The sequence below is a fragment of the Dermacentor variabilis genome, chromosome 10 (genome assembly GCF_050947875.1).
Source record: "Dermacentor variabilis isolate Ectoservices chromosome 10, ASM5094787v1, whole genome shotgun sequence".
In the NCBI taxonomy this organism is placed as follows: Eukaryota; Metazoa; Arthropoda; class Arachnida; order Ixodida; family Ixodidae; genus Dermacentor; species Dermacentor variabilis.
Window position 1 is genome coordinate 114,732,698 of NC_134577.1, and position 20,823 is coordinate 114,753,520.

The 20,823-nt window shown below is 49.9% G+C and overlaps 17 non-coding genes and 15 pseudogenes across 17 annotated transcripts; all 32 read right to left on the reverse strand.

The window, feature by feature from the left end:
- Positions 1 to 287: 287 nt before the first annotated feature.
- Positions 288 to 406, reverse strand: LOC142561998 (5S ribosomal RNA; annotated as a pseudogene).
- A 523-nt stretch (positions 407 to 929) lies between these two features.
- On the reverse strand, positions 930 to 1,048 carry LOC142562717 (5S ribosomal RNA). Its single transcript, XR_012824033.1, has one exon. It is a non-coding gene; the product is annotated as a 5S ribosomal RNA (ribosomal RNA).
- Positions 1,049 to 1,570: 522 nt separating this feature from the next.
- LOC142561834 (5S ribosomal RNA) lies at positions 1,571 to 1,689 on the reverse strand (annotated as a pseudogene).
- A 526-nt stretch (positions 1,690 to 2,215) lies between these two features.
- LOC142562491 (5S ribosomal RNA) lies at positions 2,216 to 2,334 on the reverse strand (annotated as a pseudogene).
- A 525-nt stretch (positions 2,335 to 2,859) lies between these two features.
- LOC142561923 (5S ribosomal RNA) lies at positions 2,860 to 2,978 on the reverse strand (annotated as a pseudogene).
- Positions 2,979 to 3,501: 523 nt separating this feature from the next.
- LOC142562224 (5S ribosomal RNA) lies at positions 3,502 to 3,620 on the reverse strand (annotated as a pseudogene).
- Positions 3,621 to 4,145: 525 nt separating this feature from the next.
- LOC142561398 (5S ribosomal RNA) lies at positions 4,146 to 4,264 on the reverse strand (annotated as a pseudogene).
- A 521-nt stretch (positions 4,265 to 4,785) lies between these two features.
- On the reverse strand, positions 4,786 to 4,904 carry LOC142562718 (5S ribosomal RNA). Its single transcript, XR_012824034.1, has one exon. It is a non-coding gene; the product is annotated as a 5S ribosomal RNA (ribosomal RNA).
- Positions 4,905 to 5,428: 524 nt separating this feature from the next.
- LOC142562719 (5S ribosomal RNA) lies at positions 5,429 to 5,547 on the reverse strand. Its single transcript, XR_012824035.1, has one exon. It is a non-coding gene; the product is annotated as a 5S ribosomal RNA (ribosomal RNA).
- Positions 5,548 to 6,072: 525 nt separating this feature from the next.
- Positions 6,073 to 6,191, reverse strand: LOC142562132 (5S ribosomal RNA; annotated as a pseudogene).
- Positions 6,192 to 6,713: 522 nt separating this feature from the next.
- Positions 6,714 to 6,832, reverse strand: LOC142562295 (5S ribosomal RNA; annotated as a pseudogene).
- Positions 6,833 to 7,357: 525 nt separating this feature from the next.
- On the reverse strand, positions 7,358 to 7,476 carry LOC142561098 (5S ribosomal RNA). The gene has a single exon (XR_012823627.1). It is a non-coding gene; the product is annotated as a 5S ribosomal RNA (ribosomal RNA).
- Positions 7,477 to 7,999: 523 nt separating this feature from the next.
- Positions 8,000 to 8,118, reverse strand: LOC142562394 (5S ribosomal RNA; annotated as a pseudogene).
- Positions 8,119 to 8,644: 526 nt separating this feature from the next.
- Positions 8,645 to 8,763, reverse strand: LOC142562225 (5S ribosomal RNA; annotated as a pseudogene).
- Positions 8,764 to 9,287: 524 nt separating this feature from the next.
- Positions 9,288 to 9,406, reverse strand: LOC142561399 (5S ribosomal RNA; annotated as a pseudogene).
- Positions 9,407 to 9,926: 520 nt separating this feature from the next.
- On the reverse strand, positions 9,927 to 10,045 carry LOC142562720 (5S ribosomal RNA). The gene has a single exon (XR_012824036.1). It is a non-coding gene; the product is annotated as a 5S ribosomal RNA (ribosomal RNA).
- A 524-nt stretch (positions 10,046 to 10,569) lies between these two features.
- Positions 10,570 to 10,688, reverse strand: LOC142562721 (5S ribosomal RNA). The gene has a single exon (XR_012824037.1). It is a non-coding gene; the product is annotated as a 5S ribosomal RNA (ribosomal RNA).
- Positions 10,689 to 11,214: 526 nt separating this feature from the next.
- Positions 11,215 to 11,333, reverse strand: LOC142561609 (5S ribosomal RNA; annotated as a pseudogene).
- A 523-nt stretch (positions 11,334 to 11,856) lies between these two features.
- Positions 11,857 to 11,975, reverse strand: LOC142562722 (5S ribosomal RNA). Its single transcript, XR_012824038.1, has one exon. It is a non-coding gene; the product is annotated as a 5S ribosomal RNA (ribosomal RNA).
- A 524-nt stretch (positions 11,976 to 12,499) lies between these two features.
- Positions 12,500 to 12,618, reverse strand: LOC142562724 (5S ribosomal RNA). Its single transcript, XR_012824039.1, has one exon. It is a non-coding gene; the product is annotated as a 5S ribosomal RNA (ribosomal RNA).
- Positions 12,619 to 13,144: 526 nt separating this feature from the next.
- Positions 13,145 to 13,263, reverse strand: LOC142562725 (5S ribosomal RNA). The gene has a single exon (XR_012824040.1). It is a non-coding gene; the product is annotated as a 5S ribosomal RNA (ribosomal RNA).
- Positions 13,264 to 13,787: 524 nt separating this feature from the next.
- Positions 13,788 to 13,906, reverse strand: LOC142562213 (5S ribosomal RNA; annotated as a pseudogene).
- Positions 13,907 to 14,431: 525 nt separating this feature from the next.
- On the reverse strand, positions 14,432 to 14,549 carry LOC142562829 (5S ribosomal RNA). Its single transcript, XR_012824140.1, has one exon. It is a non-coding gene; the product is annotated as a 5S ribosomal RNA (ribosomal RNA).
- A 519-nt stretch (positions 14,550 to 15,068) lies between these two features.
- Positions 15,069 to 15,187, reverse strand: LOC142562976 (5S ribosomal RNA). Its single transcript, XR_012824285.1, has one exon. It is a non-coding gene; the product is annotated as a 5S ribosomal RNA (ribosomal RNA).
- A 525-nt stretch (positions 15,188 to 15,712) lies between these two features.
- Positions 15,713 to 15,831, reverse strand: LOC142562932 (5S ribosomal RNA). Its single transcript, XR_012824242.1, has one exon. It is a non-coding gene; the product is annotated as a 5S ribosomal RNA (ribosomal RNA).
- A 525-nt stretch (positions 15,832 to 16,356) lies between these two features.
- LOC142562727 (5S ribosomal RNA) lies at positions 16,357 to 16,475 on the reverse strand. Its single transcript, XR_012824042.1, has one exon. It is a non-coding gene; the product is annotated as a 5S ribosomal RNA (ribosomal RNA).
- Positions 16,476 to 16,998: 523 nt separating this feature from the next.
- Positions 16,999 to 17,117, reverse strand: LOC142562728 (5S ribosomal RNA). Its single transcript, XR_012824043.1, has one exon. It is a non-coding gene; the product is annotated as a 5S ribosomal RNA (ribosomal RNA).
- Positions 17,118 to 17,640: 523 nt separating this feature from the next.
- On the reverse strand, positions 17,641 to 17,758 carry LOC142562228 (5S ribosomal RNA; annotated as a pseudogene).
- A 523-nt stretch (positions 17,759 to 18,281) lies between these two features.
- On the reverse strand, positions 18,282 to 18,400 carry LOC142562729 (5S ribosomal RNA). The gene has a single exon (XR_012824044.1). It is a non-coding gene; the product is annotated as a 5S ribosomal RNA (ribosomal RNA).
- Positions 18,401 to 18,924: 524 nt separating this feature from the next.
- Positions 18,925 to 19,043, reverse strand: LOC142562730 (5S ribosomal RNA). Its single transcript, XR_012824045.1, has one exon. It is a non-coding gene; the product is annotated as a 5S ribosomal RNA (ribosomal RNA).
- A 524-nt stretch (positions 19,044 to 19,567) lies between these two features.
- LOC142561864 (5S ribosomal RNA) lies at positions 19,568 to 19,686 on the reverse strand (annotated as a pseudogene).
- Positions 19,687 to 20,211: 525 nt separating this feature from the next.
- On the reverse strand, positions 20,212 to 20,330 carry LOC142562731 (5S ribosomal RNA). Its single transcript, XR_012824046.1, has one exon. It is a non-coding gene; the product is annotated as a 5S ribosomal RNA (ribosomal RNA).
- Between the last annotated feature and the right edge of the window lie 493 nt (positions 20,331 to 20,823).

Sequence of the window (20,823 nt, forward strand, 5' to 3'; positions counted from 1 at the left end):
CTTATTGATGCGTTGTCATTGAGCTGTATGCGGGTGTGATAAGTAAGCGGTTAGAAGCTTGTGCGACTAAATTTTGCATCATTACGTATACCGCTTACCACCGTCATCATTCCGCGTACAATATCGTGTAGTGGCCTAAATATTGTTGGTGTTACATTTCGGCGTTGGCTCTACCAGCAAGCTCCAGTTGAACGTAAGTTACAGTAAATGCAACCACCCACACGTTGTGCAAATGAAAAAAAAACAAGACGTCACAGAAGCACGCAATAAAAAAGCAAAAAGAACGGTGCCATCTGCACTCGGTGTTCCCAGGTGGTCTCCCTCCCAAGTACTGACCGAGCCCAATGCTTCTTAGCTTCGGGGATCGGACGAGAACCGGCGTATTCAGCATGGTATGGCCGATGGCGAGAATGTGCTGTTTACGACTGCACCTGTATCGTGCTGCTATGTTGTGCAGTCGCCGAATCTATTGCTACAGCATACAGCACGTACGCGGCAGTCTTTCCGTGAACAATACACGCACGCGTCGTGTACGTTGATCACTCCGTTTGTGGTTGTTCGCTGCATGCGTGCGTGCTAATGCTCACAAAAACAAGAGGGCGAGCGCCACATTTTGCGCGCGTGGACCCACAAGGTGCCACTTTATTGATGCGTTGTCATTGAGCTGTATGCGGGTGTGCTAAGAAAGCGGTTAGAAGCTTGTGCGACTAAATTTTGCATCATTACGTATACCGCTTACCTCTGTCATCATTCCGCGTACAATATCGTGTACTGGCCTGAATATTGTTGGTGTTACACTTCGGCGTTGGCTCTACCACCAGGCTCCAGTTGAACGTAAGTTACAGTAAATGCAACCACCCACACGTTGTGCAAATGAAAAAAAAAACAAGACGTCACAGAAGCACGCAATAAAAAAGCAAGAAGAACGGTGCCATCAGCACTCGGTGTTCCCAGGTGGTCTCCCTCCCAAGTACTGACCGAGCCCAATGCTGCTTAGCTTCGGGGATCGGACGAGAACCGGCGTATTCAGCATGGTATGGCCGATGGCGAGAATGTGCTGTTTACGACTGCACCTGTATCGTGCTGCTATGTTGTGCAGTCGCCGAATGTATTGCTACAGCATACAGCACGTACGCGGCAGTCTTTCCGTGAACAATACACGCACGCGTCGTGTACGTTGATCACTCCGTTTGTGGTTGTTCGCTGCATGCGTGCGTGCTAGTGCTCAAAAAACAAGAGGGCGAGCGCCAAATTTTGCGCGCGTTGCAGCCCACAAGGTGCCACTTTATTGATGCGTTGTCATTGAGCTGTATGCGGGTGTGATAAGTAAGCGGTTAGAAGCTTGTGCGACTAAATTTCGCACATTACGTATACCGCTTACCACCGTCATCATTCCGCGTACAATATCGTGTAGTGGGCTCAATATTGTTGGTGTTACACTTCGGCGTTGGCTCTACCAGCAGGCTCCAGTTGAACGTAAGTTACAGTAAATGCAACCACCCACACGTTGTGCAAATGAAAAAAAAACAAGACGTCACAGAAGCACGCAATAAAAAAGCAAAAAGAACGGTGCCATCAGCACTCGGTGTTCCCAGGTGGTCTCCCTCCCAAGTACTGACCGAGCCCAATGCTGCTTAGCTTCGGGGATCGGACGACAACCGGCGTATTCAGCATGGTATGGCCGATGGCGAGAATGTGCTGTTTACGACTGCACCTGTATCGTGCTGCTATGTTGTGCAGTCGCCGAATGTATTGCTACAGCATACAGCACGTACGCGGCAGTCTTTCCGTGAACAATACACGCACGCGTCGTGTACGTTGATCACTCCGTTTGTGGTTGTTCGCTGCATGCGTGCGTGCTAGTGCTCACAAAAACAAGAGGGCGAGCGCCACATTTTGCGCGCGTTGCAGCCCACAAGGTGGCACTTTATTGATGCGTTGTCATTGAGCTGTATGCGGGTGGGATAAGTAAGCGGTTAGAAGCTTGTGCGACTAAATTTTGCATCATTACGTATACCGCTTGCCACCGTCATCATTCCGCGTACAATATCGTGTAGTGGCCTGAATATTGTTGGTGTTACACTTCGGCGTTGGCTCTACCAGCAGGCTCCAGTTGAACGTAAGTTACAGTAAATGCAACCACCCACACGTTGTGCAAATGAAAAAAAAAAACAAGACGTCACAGAAGCACGCAATAAAAAAGCAAAAAGAACGGTGCCATTAGCACTCGGTGTTCCCAGGTGGTCTCCCTCCCAAGTACTGACCGAGCCCAATGCTGCTTGGCTTCGGGGAATGGACGAGAACCGGCGTATTCAGCATGGTATGACCGATGGCGAGAATGTGCTGTTTACGACTGCACCTGTATCGTGCTGCTATGTTGTGCAGTCGTCGAATGTATTGCTACAGCATACAGCATGTACGCGGCAGTCTTTCCGTGAACAATACACGCACGCGTCGTGTACGTTGATCACTCCGTTTGTGGTTGTTCGCTGCATGCGTGCGTGCTAGTGCTCACAAAAACAAGAGGGCGAGCGCCACATTTTGCGCGCGTTGCAGCCCACAAGGTGCCACTTTATTGATGCGTTGTCATTGAGCTGTATGCGGGTGTGATAAGTAAGCGGTTAGAAGCTTGTGCGACTAAGTTTTGCATCATTACGTATACCGCTTACCACCGTCATCATTCCGCGTACAATATCGTGTAGTGGCCTAAATATTGTTGGTGTTACACTTCGGCGTTGGCTCTACCAGCAAGCTCCAGTTGAACGTAAGTTACAGTAAATGCAACCACCCATACGTTGTGCAAATGAAAAAAAAAACAAGACGTCACAGAAGCACGCAATAAAAAAGCAAAAAGAACGGTGCCATCAGCACTCGGTGTTCCCAGGTGGTCTCCCTCCCAAGTACTGACCGAGCCCAATGCTGCTAAGCTTCGGGGACCGGACGAGAACCGGCGTATTCAGCATGGTATGGCCGATGGCGAGAATGTGCTGTTTACGACTGCACCTGTATCGTGCTGCTATGTTGTGCAGTCGCCGAATGTATTGCTACAGCATACAGCACGTACGCGGCAGTCTTTCCGTGAACAATAAACGCACGCGTCGTGTACGTTGATCACTCCGTTTGTGGTTGTTCGCTGCATGCGTGCGTGCTAGTGCTCACAAAAACAAGAGGGCGAGCGCCACATTTTGCGCGCGTTGACCCACAAGGTGCCACTTTATTGATGCGTTGTCATTGAGCTGTGTGCGGGTGTGATAAGTAAGCGGTTAGAAGCTTGTGCGTTTAAATTTTGCATCATTACGTATACCGCTTACCTCCGTCATCATTCCGCGTACAATATCGTGTAGTGGCCTGAATATTGTTGGTGTTACACTTCGGCGTTGGCTCTACCAGCAGGCTCCAGTTGAACGTAAGTTACAGTAAATGCAACCACCCACACGTTGTGCAAATGAAAAAAAAAACAAGACGTCACAGAAGCAGGCAATAAAAAAGCAAAAATAACGGTGCCATCAGCACTCGGTGTTCCCAGGTGGTCTCCCTCCCAAGTACTGACCGAGCCCAATGCTGCTTAGCTTCGGGCATCGGACGAGAATCGGCGTATTCAGCATGGTATGGCCGATGGCGAGAATGTGCTGTTTACGACTGCACCTGTATCGTGCTGCTATGTTGTGCAGTCGCCGAATGTATTGCTACAGCATACAGCATGTACGCGGCAGTCTTTCCGCGAACAATACACGCACGCGTCGTGTACGTTGATCACTCCGTTTGTGGTTGTTCGCTGCATGCGTGCGTGCTAGTGCTCACAAAAACAAGAGGGCGAGCGCCACATTTTGCGCGCGTTCCAGCCCACAAGGTGCCACCTTATTGATGCGTTGTCATTGAGCTGTATGCGGGTGTGATAAGTAAGCGGTTAGAAGCTTGTGCGACTAAATTTTGCATCATTACGTATACCGCTTACCACCGTCATCATTCCGCGTACAATATCGTGTAGTGGCCTAAATATTGTTGGTGTTACACTTCGGCGTCGGCTCTACCAGCAAGCTCCAGTTGAACGTAAGTTACAGTAAATTCAACCACCCACACGTTGTGCAAATGAAAAAAAAAACAAGACGTCACAGAAGCACGCAATAAAAAAGCAAAAAGAACGGTGCCATCTGCACTCGGTGTTCCCAGGTGGTCTCCCTCCCAAGTACTGACCGAGCCCAATGCTGCTTAGCTTCGGGGATCGGACGAGAACCGGCGTATTCAGCATGGTATGGCCGATGGCGAGAATGTGCTGTTTACGACTGCACCTGTATCGTGCTGCTATGTTGTGCAGTCGCCGAATCTATTGCTACAGCATACAGCACGTACGCGGCAGTCTTTCCGTGAACAATACACGCACGCGTCGTGTACGTTGATCACTCCGTTTGTGGTTGTTCGCTGCATGCGTGCGTGCTAGTGCTCACAAAAACAAGAGGGCGAGCGCCACATTTTGCGCGCGTGGACCCACAAGGTGCCACTTTATTGATGCGTTGTCATTGAGCTGTATGCGGGTGTGATAAGTAAGCGGTTAGAAGCTTGTGCGACTAAATTTCGCACATTACGTATACCGCTTACCACCGTCATCATTCCGCGTACAATATCGTGTAGTGGCCTCAATATTGTTGGTGTTACACTTCGGCGTTGGCTCTACCAGCAGGCTCCAGTTGAACGTAAGTTACAGTAAATGCAACCACCCACACGTTGTGCAAATGAAAAAAAAACAAGACGTCACAGAAGCACGCAATAAAAAAGCAAAAAGAACGGTGCCATCAGCACTCGGTGTTCCCAGGTGGTCTCCCTCCCAAGTACTGACCGAGCCCAATGCTGCTTAGCTTCGGGGATCGGACGAGAACCGGCGTATTCAGCATGGTATGGCCGATGGCGAGAATGTGCTGTTTACGACTGCACCTGTATCGTGCTGCTATGTTGTGCAGTCGCCGAATGTATTGCTACAGCATACAGCACGTACGCGGCAGTCTTTCCGTGAACAATACACGCACGCGTTGTGTACGTTGATCACTCCGTTTGTGGTTGTTCGCTGCATGCGTGCGTGCTAGTGCTCACAAAAACAAGAGGGCGAGCGCCACATTTTGCGCGCGTTGCAGCCCACAAGGTGCCACTTTATTGATGCGTTGTCATTGAGCTGTATGCGGGTGGGATAAGTAAGCGGTTAGAAGCTTGTGCGACTAAATTTTGCATCATTACGTATACCGCTTGCCACCGTCATCATTCCGCGTACAATATCGTGTAGTGGCCTGAATATTGTTGGTGTTACACTTCGGCGTTGGCTCTACCAGCAGGCTCCAGTTGAACGTAAGTTACAGTAAATGCAACCACCCACACGTTGTGCAAATGAAAAAAAAACAAGACGTCACAGAAGCAGGCAATAAAAAAGCAAAAAGAACGGTGCCATCAGCACTCGGTGTTCCCAGGTGGTCTCCCTCCCAAGTACTGACCGAGCCCAATGCTGCTTAGCTTCGGGGATCGGACGAGAACCGGCGTATTCAGCATGGTATGGCCGATGGCGAGAATGTGCTGTTTACGACTGCACCTGTATCGTGCTGCTATGTTGTGCAGTCGCCGAATGTATTGCTACAGCATACAGCACGTACGCGGCAGTCTTTCCGTGAACAATACGCGTACGCATCGTGTACGTTGATCACTCCGTTTGTGGTTGTTCGCTGCATGCGTGCGTGCTAGTGCTCACAAAAACAAGAGGGCGAGCGCCACATTTTGCGCGCGTTGCAGCCCACAAGGTGCCACTTTATTGATGCGTTGTCATTGAGCTGTATGCGGGTGTGATAAGTAAGCGGTTAGAAGCTTGTGCGACTAAATTTTGCATCATTACGTATAACGCTTACCACCGTCATCATTCCGCGTACAATATCGTGTAGTGGCCTGAATATTGTTGGTGTTACACTTCGGCGTTGGCTCTACCAGCAAGCTCCAGTTGAACGTAAGTTACAGTAAATGCAACCACCCACACGTTGTGCAAATGAAAAAAAAAACAAGACGTCACAGAAGCACGCAATAAAAAAGCAAAAAGAACGGTGCCATCAGCACTCTGTGTTCCCAGGTGGTCTCCCTCCCAAGTACTGACCGAGCCCAATGCTGCTTAGCTTCGGGGATCGGACGAGAACCGGCGTATTCAGCTTGGTATGGCCGATGGCGAGAATGTGCTGTTTACGACTGCACCTGTATCGTGCTGCTATGTTGTGCAGTCGCCGAATGTATTGCTACAGCATACAGCACGTACGCGGCAGTCTTTCCGTGAACAATACACGCACGCGTCGTGTACGTTGATCACTCCGTTTGTGGTAGTTCGCTGCATGCGTGCGTGCTAGTGCTCACAAAAACAAGAGGGCGAGCGCCACATTTTGCGCGCGTGGACCCACAAGGTGCCACTTTATTGATGCGTTGTCATTGAGCTGTATGCGGGTGTGATAAGTAAGCGGTTAGAAGCTTGTGCGACTAAATTTTGCATCATTACGTATACCGCTTACCTCCGTCATCATTCCGCGTACAATATCGTGTAGTGGCCTGAATATTGTTGGTGTTACACTTCGGCGTTGGCTCTACCAGCAGGCTCCAGTTGAACGTAAGTTACAGTAAATGCAACCACCCACACGTTGTGCAAATGAAAAAAAAACAAGACGTCACAGAAGCACGCAATAAAAAAGCAAGAAGAACGGTGCCATCAGCACTCGGTGTTCCCAGGTGGTCTCCCTCCCAAGTACTGACCGAGCCCAATGCTGCTTAGCTTCGGGGAATGGACGAGAACCGGCGTATTCAGCATGGTATGACCGACGGCGAGAATGTGCTGTTTACGACTGCACCTGTATCGTGCTGCTATGTTGTGCAGTCGTCGAATGTATTGCTACAGCATACAGCATGTACGCGGCAGTCTTTCCGTGAACAATACACGCACGCGTCGTGTACGTTGATCACTCCGTTTGTGGTTGTTCGCTGCATGCGTGCGTGCTAGTGCTCACAAAAACAAGAGGGCGAGCGCCACATTTTGCGCGCGTTGCAGCCCACAAGGTGCCACTTTATTGATGCGTTGTCATTGAGCTGTATGCGGGTGTGATAAGTAAGCGGTTAGAAGCTTGTGCGACTAAGTTTTGCATCATTACGTATACCGCTTACCTCCGTCATCATTCCGCGTACAATATCGTGTAGTGGCCTGAATATTGTTGGTGTTACACTTCGGCGTTGGCTCTACCAGCAGGCTCCAGTTGAACGTAAGTTACAGTAAATGCAACCACCCACACGTTGTGCAAATGAAAAAAAAAACAAGTCGTCACAGAAGCACGCAATAAAAAAGCAAAAAGAACGGTGCCATCAGCACTCGGTGTTCCCAGGTGGTCTCCCTCCCAAGTACTGACCGAGCCCAATGCTGCTTAGCTTCGGGGACCGGACGAGAACCGGCGTATTCAGCATGGTATGGCCGATGGCGAGAATGTGCTGTTTACGACTGCACCTGTATCGTGCTGCTATGTTGTGCAGTCGCCGAATGTATTGCTACAGCATACAGCACGTACGCGGCAGTCTTTCCGTGAACAATACACGCACGCGTCGTGTACGTTGATCACTCCGTTTGTGGTTGTTCGCTGCATGCGTGCGTGCTAGTGCTCACAAAAACAAGAGGGCGAGCGCCACATTTTGCGCGCGTTGACCCACAAGGTGCCACTTTATTGATGCGTTGTCATTGAGCTGTGTGCGGGTGTGATAAGTAAGCGGTTAGAAGCTTGTGCGTTTAAATTTTGCATCATTACGTATACCGCTTACCTCCGTCATCATTCCGCGTACAATATCGTGTAGTGGCCTGAATATTGTTGGTGTTACACTTCGGCGTTGGCTCTACCAGCAGGCTCCAGTTGAACGTAAGTTACAGTAAATGCAACCACCCACACGTTGTGCAAATGAAAAAAAAAACAAGACGTCACAGAAGCACGCAATAAAAAAGCAAAAAGAACGGTGCCATCAGCACTCGGTGTTACCAGGTGGTCTCCCTCCCAAGTACTGACCGAGGCCAATGCTGCTTAGCTTCGGGGACCGGACGAGAACCGGCGTATTCAGCATGGTATGGCCGATGGCGAGAATGTACTGTTTACGTCTGCACCTGTATCGTGCTTATATGTTGTGCAGTCGCCGAATGTATTGGCACAGCATACAGCACGTACGCGGCAGTCTTTCCGTGAACAATACACGCACGCGTCGTGTACGTTGATCACTCCGTTTGTGGTTGTTCGCTGCATGCGTGCGTGCTAGTGCTCACAAAAACAAGAGGGCGAGCGCCACATTTTGCGCGCGTTGCAGCCCACAAGGTGCCACTTTATTGATGCGTTGTCATTGAGGTGTATGCGGGTGTGATAAGTAAGCGGTTAGAAGCTTGTGCGACTAAATTTTGCATCATTACGTATACCGCTTGCCACCGTCATCATTCCGCGTACAATATCGTGTAGTGGCCTGAATATTGTTGGTGTTACACGTCGGCGTTGGCTCTACCAGCAGGCTCCAGTTGAACGTAAGTTACAGTAAATGCAACCACCCACACGTTGTGCAAATGAAAAAAAAAAACAAGACGTCACAGAAGCAGGCAATAAAAAAGCAAAAATAACGGTGCCATCAGCACTCGGTGTTCCCAGGTGGTCTCCCTCCCAAGTACTGACCGAGCCCAATGCTGCTTAGCTTCGGGCATCGGACGAGAATCGGCGTATTCAGCATGGTATGGCCGATGGCGAGAATGTGCTGTTTACGACTGCACCTGTATCGTGCTGCTATGTTGTGCAGTCGCCGAATGTATTGCTACAGCATACAGCATGTACGCGGCAGTCTTTCCGTGAACAATACACGCACGCGTCGTGTACGTTGATCACTCCGTTTGTGGTTGTTCGCTGCATGCGTGCGTGCTAGTGCTCACAAAAACAAGAGGGCGAGCGCCACATTTTGCGCGCGTTCCAGCCCACAAGGTGCCACCTTATTGATGCGTTGTCATTGAGCTGTATGCGGGTGTGATAAGTAAGCGGTTAGAAGCTTGTGCGACTAAATTTTGCATCATTACGTATACCGCTTACCACCGTCATCATTCCTCGTACAATATCGTGTAGTGGCCTAAATATTGTTGGTGTTACACTTCGGCGTTGGCTCTACCAGCAAGCTCCAGTTGAACGTAAGTTACAGTAAATGCAACCACCCACACGTTGTGCAAATGAAAAAAAAACAAGACGTCACAGAAGCACGCAATAAAAAAGCAAAAAGAACGGTGCCATCTGCACTCGGTGTTCCCAGGTGGTCTCCCTCCCAAGTACTGACCGAGCCCAATGCTGCTTAGCTTCGGGGATCGGACGAGAACCGGCGTATTCAGCATGGTATGGCCGATGGCGAGAATGTGCTGTTTACGACTGCACCTGTATCGTGCTGCTATGTTGTGCAGTCGCCGAATCTATTGCTACAGCATACAGCACGTACGCGGCAGTCTTTCCGTGAACAATACACGCACGCGTCGTGTACGTTGATCACTCCGTTTGTGGTTGTTCGCTGCATGCGTGCGTGCTAGTGCTCACAAAAACAAGAGGGCGAGCGCCACATTTTGCGCGCGTGGACCCACAAGGTGCCACTTTATTGATGCGTTGTCATTGAGCTGTATGCGGGTGTGATAAGCAAGCGGTTAGAAGCTTGTGCGACTAAATTTCGCACATTACGTATACCGCTTACCACCGTCATCATTCCGCGTACAATATCGTGTAGTGGCCTCAATATTGTTGGTGTTACACTTCGGCGTTGGCTCTACCAGCAGGCTCCAGTTGAACGTAAGTTACAGTAAATGCAACCACCCACACGTTGTGCAAATGAAAAAAAACAAGACGTCACAGAAGCACGCAATAAAAAAGCAAAAAGAACGGTGCCATCAGCACTCGGTGTTCCCAGGTGGTCTCCCTCCCAAGTACTGACCGAGCCCAATGCTGCTTAGCTTCGGGGATCGGACGAGAACCGGCGTATTCAGCATGGTATGGCCGATGGCGAGAATGTGCTGTTTACGACTGCACCTGTATCGTGCTGCTATGTTGTGCAGTCGCCGAATGTATTGCTACAGCATACAGCACGTACGCGGCAGTCTTTCCGTGAACAATACACGCACGCGTCGTGTACGTTGATCACTCCGTTTGTGGTTGTTCGCTGCATGCGTGCGTGCTAGTGCTCACAAAAACAAGAGGGCGAGCGCCACATTTTGCGCGCGTTGCAGCCCACAAGGTGCCACTTTATTGATGCGTTGTCATTGAGCTGTATGCGGGTGGGATAAGTAAGCGGTTAGAAGCTTGTGCGACTAAATTTTGCATCATTACGTATACCGCTTGCCACCGTCATCATTCCGCGTACAATATCGTGTAGTGGCCTGAATATTGTTGGTGTTACACTTCGGCGTTGGCTCTACCAGCGGGCTCCAGTTGAACGTAAGTTACTGTAAATGCAACCACCCACACGTTGTGCAAATGAAAAAAAAACAAGACGTCACAGAAGCAGGCAATAAAAAAGCAAAAGGAACGGTGCCATCAGCACTCGGTGTTCCCAGGTGGTCTCCCTCCCAAGTACTGACCGAGCCCAATGCTGCTTAGCTTCGGGGATCGGACGAGAACCGGCGTATTCAGCATGGTATGGCCGATGGCGAGAATGTGCTGTTTACGACTGCACCTGTATCGTGCTGCTATGTTGTGCAGTCGCCGAATGTATTGCTACAGCATACAGCACGTACGCGGCAGTCTTTCCGTGAACAATACGCGCACGCATCGTGTACGTTGATCACTCCGTTTGTGGTTGTTCGCTGCATGCGTGCGTGCTAGTGCTCACAAAAACAAGAGGGCGAGCGCCACATTTTGCGCGCGTTGCAGCCCACAAGGTGCCACTTTATTGATGCGTTGTCATTGAGCTGTATGCGGGTGTGATAAGTAAGCGGTTAGAAGCTTGTGCGACTAAATTTTGCATCATTACGTATAACGCTTACCACCGTCATCATTCCGCGTACAATATCGTGTAGTGGCCTGAATATTGTTGGTGTTACACTTCGGCGTTGGCTCTACCAGCAAGCTCCAGTTGAACGTAAGTTACAGTAAATGCAACCACCCACACGTTGTGCAAATGAAAAAAAAAAACAAGACGTCACAGAAGCACGCAATAAAAAAGCAAAAAGAACGGTGCCATCAGCACTCTGTGTTCCCAGGTGGTCTCCCTCCCAAGTACTGACCGAGCCCAATGCTGCTTAGCTTCGGGGATCGGACGAGAACCGGCGTATTCAGCATGGTATGGCCGATGGCGAGAATGTGCTGTTTACGACTGCACCTGTATCGTGCTGCTATGTTGTGCAGTCGCCGAATGTATTGCTACAGCATACAGCACGTACGCGGCAGTCTTTCCGTGAACAATACACGCACGCGTCGTGTACGTTGATCGCTCCGTTTGTGGTAGTTCGCTGCATGCGTGCGTGCTAGTGCTCACAAAAACAAGAGGGCGAGCGCCACATTTTGCGCGCGTGGACCCACAAGGTGCCACTTTATTGATGCGTTGTCATTGAGCTGTATGCGTGTGTGATAAGTAAGCGGTTAGAAGCTTGTGCGACTAAATTTTGCATCATTACGTATACCGCTTACCTCCGTCATCATTCCGCGTACAATATCGTGTAGTGGCCTGAATATTGTTGGTGTTACACTTCGGCGTTGGCTCTACCAGCAGGCTCCAGTTGAACGTAAGTTACAGTAAATGCAACCACCCACACGTTGTGCAAATGAAAAAAAAAACAAGACGTCACAGAAGCACGCAATAAAAAAGCAAGAAGAACGGTGCCATCAGCACTCGGTGTTCCCAGGTGGTCTCCCTCCCAAGTACTGACCGAGCCCAATGCTGCTTAGCTTCGGGGATCGGACGAGAACCGGCGTATTCAGCATGGTATGGCCGATGGCGAGAATGTGCTGTTTACGACTGCACCTGTATCGTGCTGCTATGTTGTGCAGTCGCCGAATGTATTGCTACAGCATACAGCACGTACGCGGCAGTCTTTCCGTGAACAATACACGCACGCGTCGTGTACGTTGATCACTCCGTTTGTGGTTGTTCGCTGCATGCGTGCGTGCTAGTGCTCACAAAAACAAGAGGGCGAGCGCCACATTTTGCGCGCGTTGCAGCCCACAAGGTGCCACTTTATTGATGCGTTGTCATTGAGCTGTATGCGGGTGGGATAAGTAAGCGGTTAGAAGCTTGTGCGACTAAATTTTGCATCATTACGTATACCGCTTGCCACCGTCATCATTCCGCGTACAATATCGTGTAGTGGCCTGAATATTGTTGGTGTTACACTTCGGCGTTGGCTCTACCAGCAGGCTCCAGTTGAACGTAAGTTACAGTAAATGCAACCACCCACACGTTGTGCAAATGAAAAAAAAACAAGACGTCACAGAAGCAGGCAATAAAAAAGCAAAAAGAACGGTGCCATCAGCACTCGGTGTTCCCAGGTGGTCTCCCTCCCAAGTACTGACCGAGCCCAATGCTGCTTAGCTTCGGGGATCGGACGAGAACCGGCGTATTCAGCATGGTATGGCCGATGGCGAGAATGTGCTGTTTACGACTGCACCTGTATCGTGCTGCTATGTTGTGCAGTCGCCGAATGTATGGCTACAGCATACAGCACGTACGCGGCAGTCTTTCCGTGAACAATACGCGCACGCATCGTGTACGTTGATCACTCCGTTTGTGGTTGTTCGCTGCATGCGTGCGTCCTAGTGCTCACAAAAACAAGAGGGCGAGCGCCACATTTTGCGCGCGTTGCAGCCCACAAGGTGCCACTTTATTGATGCGTTGTCATTGAGCTGTATGCGGGTGTGATAAGTAAGCGGTTAGAAGCTTGTGCGACTAAATTTTGCATCATTACGTATAACGCTTACCACCGTCATCATTCCGCGTACAATATCGTGTAGTGGCCTGAATATTTTTGGTGTTACACTTCGGCGTTGGCTCTACCAGCAAGCTCCAGTTGAACGTAAGTTACAGTAAATGCAACCACCCACACGTTGTGCAAATGAAAAAAAAAAACAAGACGTCACAGAAGCACGCAATAAAAAAGCAAGAAGAACGGTGCCATCAGCACTCGGTGTTCCCAGGTGGTCTCCCTCCCAAGTACTGACCGAGCCCAATGCTGCTTAGCTTCGGGGATCGGACGAGAACCGGCGTATTCAGCATGGTATGGCCGATGGCGAGAATGAGCTGTTTACGACTGCACCTGTATCGTGCTGCTATGTTGTGCAGTCGCCGAATGTATTGCTACAGCATACAGCACGTACGCGGCAGTCTTTCCGTGAACAATACACGCACGCGTCGTGTACGTTGATCACTCCGTTTGTGGTTGTTCGCTGCATACGTGCGTGCTAGTGCTCAAAAAAACAAGAGGGCGAGCGCCACATTTTGCGCGCGTTGCAGCCCACAAGGTGCCACTTTATTGATGCGTTGTCATTGAGCTGTATGCGGGTGTGATAAGTAAGCGGTTAGAAGCTTGTGCGACTAAATTTCGCACATTACGTATACCGCTTACCACCGTCATCATTCCGCGTACAATATCGTGTAGTGGCCTCAATATTGTTGGTGTTACACTTCGGCGTTGGCTCTACCACCAGGCTCCAGTTGAACGTAAGTTACAGTAAATGCAACCACCCACACGTTGTGCAAATGAAAAAAAAAACAAGACGTCACAGAAGCACGCAATAAAAAAGCAAAAAGAACGGTGCCATCAGCACTCGGTGTTGCCAGGTGGTCTCCCTCCCAAGTACTGACCGAGCCCAATGCTGCTTAGCTTCGGGGATCGGACGAGAACCGGCGTATTCACCATGGTATGGCCGATGGCGAGAATGTGCTGTTTACGACTGCACCTTTATCGTGCTGCTATGTTGTGCAGTCGCCGAATGTATTGCTACAGCATACAGCATGTACGCGGCAGTCTTTCCGTGAACAATACACGCACGCGTCGTGTACGTTGATCACTCCGTTTGTGGTTGTTCGCTGCACGCGTGCGTGCTAGTGCTCACAAAAACAAGAGGGCGAGCGCCACATTTTGCGCGCGTTGCAGCCCACAAGGTGCCACTTTATTGATGCGTTGTCATTGAGCTGTATGCGGGTGTGATAAGTGAGCGGTTAGAAGCTTGTGCGACTAAATTTTGCATCATTACGTATACCGCTTACCACCGTCATCATTCCGCGTACAATATCGTGTAGTGGCCTAAATATTGTTGGTGTTACACTTCGGCGTTGGCTCTACCAGCAAGCTCCAGTTGAACGTAAGTTACATTAAATGCAACCACCCACACGTTGTGCAAATGAAAAAAAAAACAAGACGTCACAGAAGCACGCAATAAAAAAGCAAAAAGAACGGTGCCATCAGCACTCGGTGTTCCCAGGTGGTCTCCCTCCAAGTACTGACCGAGCCCAATGCTGCTTAGCTTCGGGGATCGGACGAGAACCGGCGTATTCAGCATGGTATGGCCGATGGCGAGAATGTGCTGTTTACGACTGCACCTGTATCCTGCTGCTATGTTGTGCAGTCGCCGAATGTATTGCTACAGCATACAGCACGTACGCGGCAGTCTTTCCGTGAACAATACACGCACGCGTCGTGTACGTTGATCACTCCGTTTGTGGTTGTTCGCTGCATGCGTGCGTGCTAGTGCTCACAAAAACAAGAGGGCGAGCGCCACATTTTGCGCGCGTTGCAGCCCACAAGGTGCCACTTTATTGATGCGTTGTCATTGAGCTGTATGCGGGTGTGATAAGTAAGCGGTTAGAAGCTTGTGCGACTAAATTTTGCATCATTACGTATACCGCTTACCACCGTCATCATTCCGCGTACAATATCGTGTAGTGGCCTGAATATTGTTGGTGTTACACTTCGGCGTTGGCTCTACCAGCAGGCTCCAGTTGAACGTAAGTTACAGTAAATGCAACCACCCACACGTTGTGCAAATGAAAAAAAAACGTCACAGAAGCACCCAATAAAAAAGCAAAAAGAACGGTGCCATCAGCACTCGGTGTTCCCAGGTGGTCTCCCTCCCAAGTACTGACCGAGCCCAATGCTGCTTAGCTTCGGGGATCGGACGAGAACCGGCATATTCAGCATGGTATGGCCGATGGCGAGAATGTGCTGTTTACGACTGCACCTGTATCGTGCTGCTATGTTGTGCAGTCGCCGAATGTATTGCTACAGCATACAGCACGTACGCGGCAGTCTTTCCGTGAACAATACACGCACGCGTCGTGTACGTTGATCACTCCGTTTGTGGTTGTTCGCTGCATACGTGCGTGCTAGTGCTCAAAATCAAGAGGGCGAGCGCCACATTTTGCGCGCGTTGCAGCCCACAAGGTGCCACTTTATTGATGCGTTGTCATTGAGCTGTATGCGGGTGTGATAAGTAAGCGGTTAGAAGCTTGTGCGACTAAATTTTGCATCATTGCGTATACCGCTTACCACCGTCATCATTCCGCGTACAATATCGTGTAGTGGCCTGAATATTGTTGGTGTTACACTTCGGCGTTGGCTCTACCAGCAGGCTCCACTTGAACGTAAGTTACAGTAAATGCAACCACCCACACGTTGTGCAAATGAAAAAAAAAAAACAAGACGTCACAGAAGCACGCAATAAAAGAGCAAAAAGAACGGTGCCATCAGCACTCGGTGTTCCCAGGTGGTCTCCCTCTCAAGTACTGACCGAGCCCAATGCTGCTTAGCTTCGGGGATCGGACGAGAACCGGCGTATTCAGCATGGTATGGCCGATGGCGAGAATGTGCTGTTTACGACTGCACCTGTATCGTGCTGCTATGTTGTGCAGTCGCCGAATGTATTGCTACAGCATACAGCACGTACGCGGCAGTCTTTCCGTGAACAATACACGCACGCGTCGTGTACGTTGATCACTCCGTTTGTGGTTGTTCGCTGCATGCGTGCGTGCTAGTGCTCACAAAAACAAGAGGGCGAGCGCCACATTTTGCGCGCGTTGCAGCCCACAAGGTGCCACTTTATTGATGCGTTGTCATTGAGCTGTATGCGGGTGTGATAAGTAAGCGGTTAGAAGCTTGTGCGACTAAATTTTGCATCATTACGTATACCGCTTACCACCGTCATCATTCCGCGTACAATATCGTGTAGTGGCCTAAATATTGTTGGTGTTACACTTCGGCGTTGGCTCTACCAGCAAGCTCCAGTTGAACGTAAGTTACAGTAAATGCAACCACCCACACGTTGTGCAAATGAAAAAAAAAACAAGACGTCACAGAAGCACGCAATAAAAAAGCAAAAAGAACGGTGCCATCAGCACTCGGTGTTCCCAGGTGGTCTCCCTCCCAAGTACTGACCGAGCCCAATGCTGCTTAGCTTCGGGGATCGGACGAGAACCGGCGTATTCAGCATGGTATGGCCGATGGCGAGAATGTGCTGTTTACGACTGCACCTGTATCGTGCTGCTATGTTGTGCAGTCGCCGAATGTATTGCTACAGCATACAGCACGTACGCGGCAGTCTTTCCGTGAACAATACACGCACGCGTCGTGTACGTTGATCACTCCGTTTGTGGTTGTTCGCTGCATGCGTGCGTGCTAGTGCTCACAAAAACAAGAGGGCGAGCGCCACATTTTCCGCGCGTGGACCCACAAGGTGCCACTTTATTGATGCGTTGTCATTGAGCTGTATGCGGGTGTGAAAAGTAAGCGGTTAGAAGCTTGTGCGACTAAATTTTGCATCATTACGTATATCGCTTACCTCCGTCATCATTCCGCGTACAATATCGTGTAGTGGCCTGAATATTGTTGGTGTTACACTTCGGCGTTGGCTCTACGAGCAGGCTCCAGTTGAACGTAAGTTACAGTAAATGCAACCACCCACACGTTGTGCAAATGAAACAAAAAACAAGACGTCACAGAAGCACGCAATAAAAAAGCAAGAAGAACGGTGCCATCAGCACTCGGTGTTCCCAGGTGGTCTCCCTCCCAAGTACTGACCGAGCCCAATGCTGCTTAGCTTCGGGGATCGGACGAGAACCGGCGTATTCAGCATGGTATGGCCGATGGCGAGAATGTGCTGTTTACGACTTCACCTGTATCGTGCTGCTATGTTGTGCAGTCGCCGAATGTATTGCTACAGCATACAGCACGTACGCGGCAGTCTTTCCGTAAACAATACACGCACGCATCGTGTACGTTGATCACTCCGTTTGTGGTTGTTCGCTGCATGCGTGCGTGCTAGTGCTCACAAAAACAAGAGGGCGAGCGCCACATTTTGCGCGCGTTGCAGCCCACAAGGTGCCACTTTATTGATGCGTTGTCATTGAGCTGTATGCGGGTGTGATAAGTAAGCGGTTAGAAGCTTGTGCGACTAAATTTTGCATCATTACCTATACCGCTTACCACCGTCATCATTCCGCGTACAATATCGTGTTGTGGCCTGAATATTGTTAGTGTTAAACTTCGGCGTTGGCTCTACCAGCAGGCTCCAGTTGAATATAAGTTACAGTAAATGCAACCACCCACACGTTGTGCAAATTAAAAAAAAAACAAGACGTCACAGAAGCACGCAATAAAAAGCAAAATAACGGTGTTATCAGCACTCGGTATTCCCAGGTGGTCTCCCAACCAAGTACTGACCGAGCCCAATGCTGCTTAGCTTCGGGGATCGACGAGAACCGGCGTATTCAGCATGGTATGGCCGATGGCGAGAATGTGCTGTTTACGACTGCACCTGTATCGTGCTGCTATGTTGTGCAGTAGCCGAATGTATTGCTACAGCATACAGCACGTACGCGGCAGTCTTTCCGTGAACAATACACGCACGCGTCGTGTACGTTGATCACTCCGTTTGTGGTTGTTCGCTGCATGCGTGCGTGCTAGTGCTCACAAAAACAAGAGGGCGAGCGCCACATTTTGCGCGCGTGGACCCACAAGGTGCCACTTTATTGATGCGTTGTCATTGAGCTGTATGCGGGTGTGATAAGTAAGCGGTTAGAAGCTTGTGCGACTAAATTTTGCATCATTACGTATACCGCTTACCTCCGTCATCATTCCGCGTACAATATCGTGTAGTGGCCTGAATATTGTTGGTGTTACACTTCGGCGTTGGCTCTACCAGCAGGCTCCAGTTGAACGTAAGTTACAGTAAATGCAACCACCCACACGTTGTGCAAATGAAAAAAAAAACAAGACGTCACAGAAGCACGCAATAAAAAAGCAAGAAGAACGGTGCCATCAGCACTCGGTGTTCCCAGGTGGTCTCCCTCCCAAGTACTGACCGAGCCCAATGCTGCTTAGCTTCGGGGATCGGACGAGAACCGGCGTATTCAGCATGGTATGGCCGATGGCGAGAATGTGCTGTTTACGACTGCACGTGTATCGTGCTGCTATGTTGTGCAGTCGCCGAATGTATTGCTACAGCATACAGCACGTACGCGGCAGTCTTTCCGTGAACAATACACGCACGTGTCGTGTACGTTGATCACTCCGTTTGTGGTTGTTCGCTGCAGACGTGCGTGCTAGTGCTCAAAAAACAAGAGGGCGAGCGCCACATTTTGCGCGCGTTGCAGCCCACAAGGTGTCACTTTATTGATGCGTTGTCATTGAGCTGTATGCGGGTGTGATAAGTAAGCGGTTAGAAGCTTGTGCGACTAAATTTCGCACATTACGTATACCGCTTACCACCGTCATCATTCCGCGTACAATATCGTGTAGTGGCCTCAATATTGTTGGTGTTACACTTCGGCGTTGGCTCTACCAGCAGGCTCCAGTTGAACGTAAGTTACAGTAAATGCAACCACCCACACGTTGTGCAAATGAAAAAAAAAAACAAGACGTCACAGAAGCACGCAATAAAAAAGCAAAAAGAACGGTGCCATCAGCACTCGGTGTTCCCAGGTGGTCTCCCTCCCAAGTACTGACCGAGCCCAATGCTGCTTAGCTTCGGGGATCGGACGAGAACCGGCGTATTCAGCATGGTATGGCCGATGGCGAGAAAGTGCTGTTTACGACTGCACCTGTATCGTGCTGCTATGTTGTGCAGTCGCCGAATGTATTGCTACAGCATACAGCACGTACGCGGCAGTCTTTCCGTGAACAATACACGCACGCGTCGTGTACGTTGATCACTCCGTTTGTGGTTGTTGGCTGCATGCGTGCGTGCTAGTGATCACAAAAGCAAGAGGGCGAGAGCCACATTTTGCGCGCGTTGCAGCCCACAAGGTGCCACTTTAATGATGCGTTGTCATTGAGCTGTATGCGGGTGTGATAAGTAAGCGGTTAGAAGCTTGTGCGACTAAATTTTGCATCATTGCGTATACCGCTTACCACCGTCATCATTCCGCGTACAATATCGTGTAGTGGCCTGAATATTGTTGGTGTTACACTTCGGCGTTGGCTCTACCAGCAGGCTCCAGTTGAACGTAAGTTACAGTAAATGCAACCACCCACACGTTGTGCAAATGAAAAAAAAACAAGACGTCACAGAAGCACGCAATAAAAAAGCAAAAAGAACGGTGCCATCAGCACTCGGTGTACACAGGTGGTCTCCCTCCCAAGTACTGACCGAGCCCAATGCTGCTTAGCTTCGGGGATCGGACGAGAACCGGCGTATTCAGCATGGTATGACCGATGGCGAGAATGTGCTGTTTACGACTGCACCTGTATCGTGCTGCTATGTTGTGCAGTCGCCGAATGTATTGCTACAGCATACAGCATGTACGCGGCAGTCTTTCCGTGAACAATACACGCACACGTCGTGTACGTTGATCACTCCGTTTGTGGTTGTTCGCTGCTTGCGTGCGTGCTAGTGGTCACAAAAACAAGAGGGCGAGCGCCACATTTTGCGCGCGTTGCAGCCCACAAGGTGCCACTTTATTGATGCGTTGGCATTGAGCTGTATGCGGGTGTGATAAGTAAGCGGTTAGAAGCTTGTGCGACTAAATTTTGCATCATTACGTATACCGCTTACCACCGTCATCATTCCGCGTACAATATCGTGTAGTGGCATAAATATTGTTGGTGTTACACTTCGGCGTTGGCTCTACCAGCAAGCTCCAGTTGAACGTAAGTTACAGTAAATGCAACCACCCACACGTTGTGCAAATGAAAAAAAAAACAAGACGTCACAGAAGCACGCAATAAAAAAGCAAAAAGAACGGTGCCATCAGCACTCGGTGTTCCCAGGTGGTCTCCCTCCCAAGTACTGACCGAGCCCAATGCTGCTTAGCTTCGGGGATCGGACGAGAACCGGCGTATTCAGCATGGTATGGCCGATGGCGAGAATGTGCTGTTTACGACTGCACCTGTATCGTACTGCTATGTTGTGCAGTCGCCGAATGTATTGCTACAGCATACAGCACGTACGCGGCAGTCTTTCCGTGAACAATACACGCACGCGTCGTGTACGTTGATCACTCCGTTTGTGGTTGTTCGCTGCATGCTTGCGTGCTAGTGCTCACAAAAACAAGAGGGCGAGCGCCACATTTTGCGCGCGTGGACCCACAAGGTGCCACTTTATTGATGCGTTGTCATTGAGCTGTATGCGGGTGTGAAAAGTAAGCGGTTAGAAGCTTGTGCGACTAAATTTTGAATCATTACGTATACCGCTTACCTCCGTCATCATTCCGCGTACAATATCGTGTAGTGGCCTGAATATTGTTGGTGTTACACTTCGGCGTTGGCTCTACCAGCAGGCTCCAGTTGAACGTAAGTTACAGTAAATGCAACCACCCACACGTTGTGCAAATGAAAAAAAAAACAAGACGTCACAG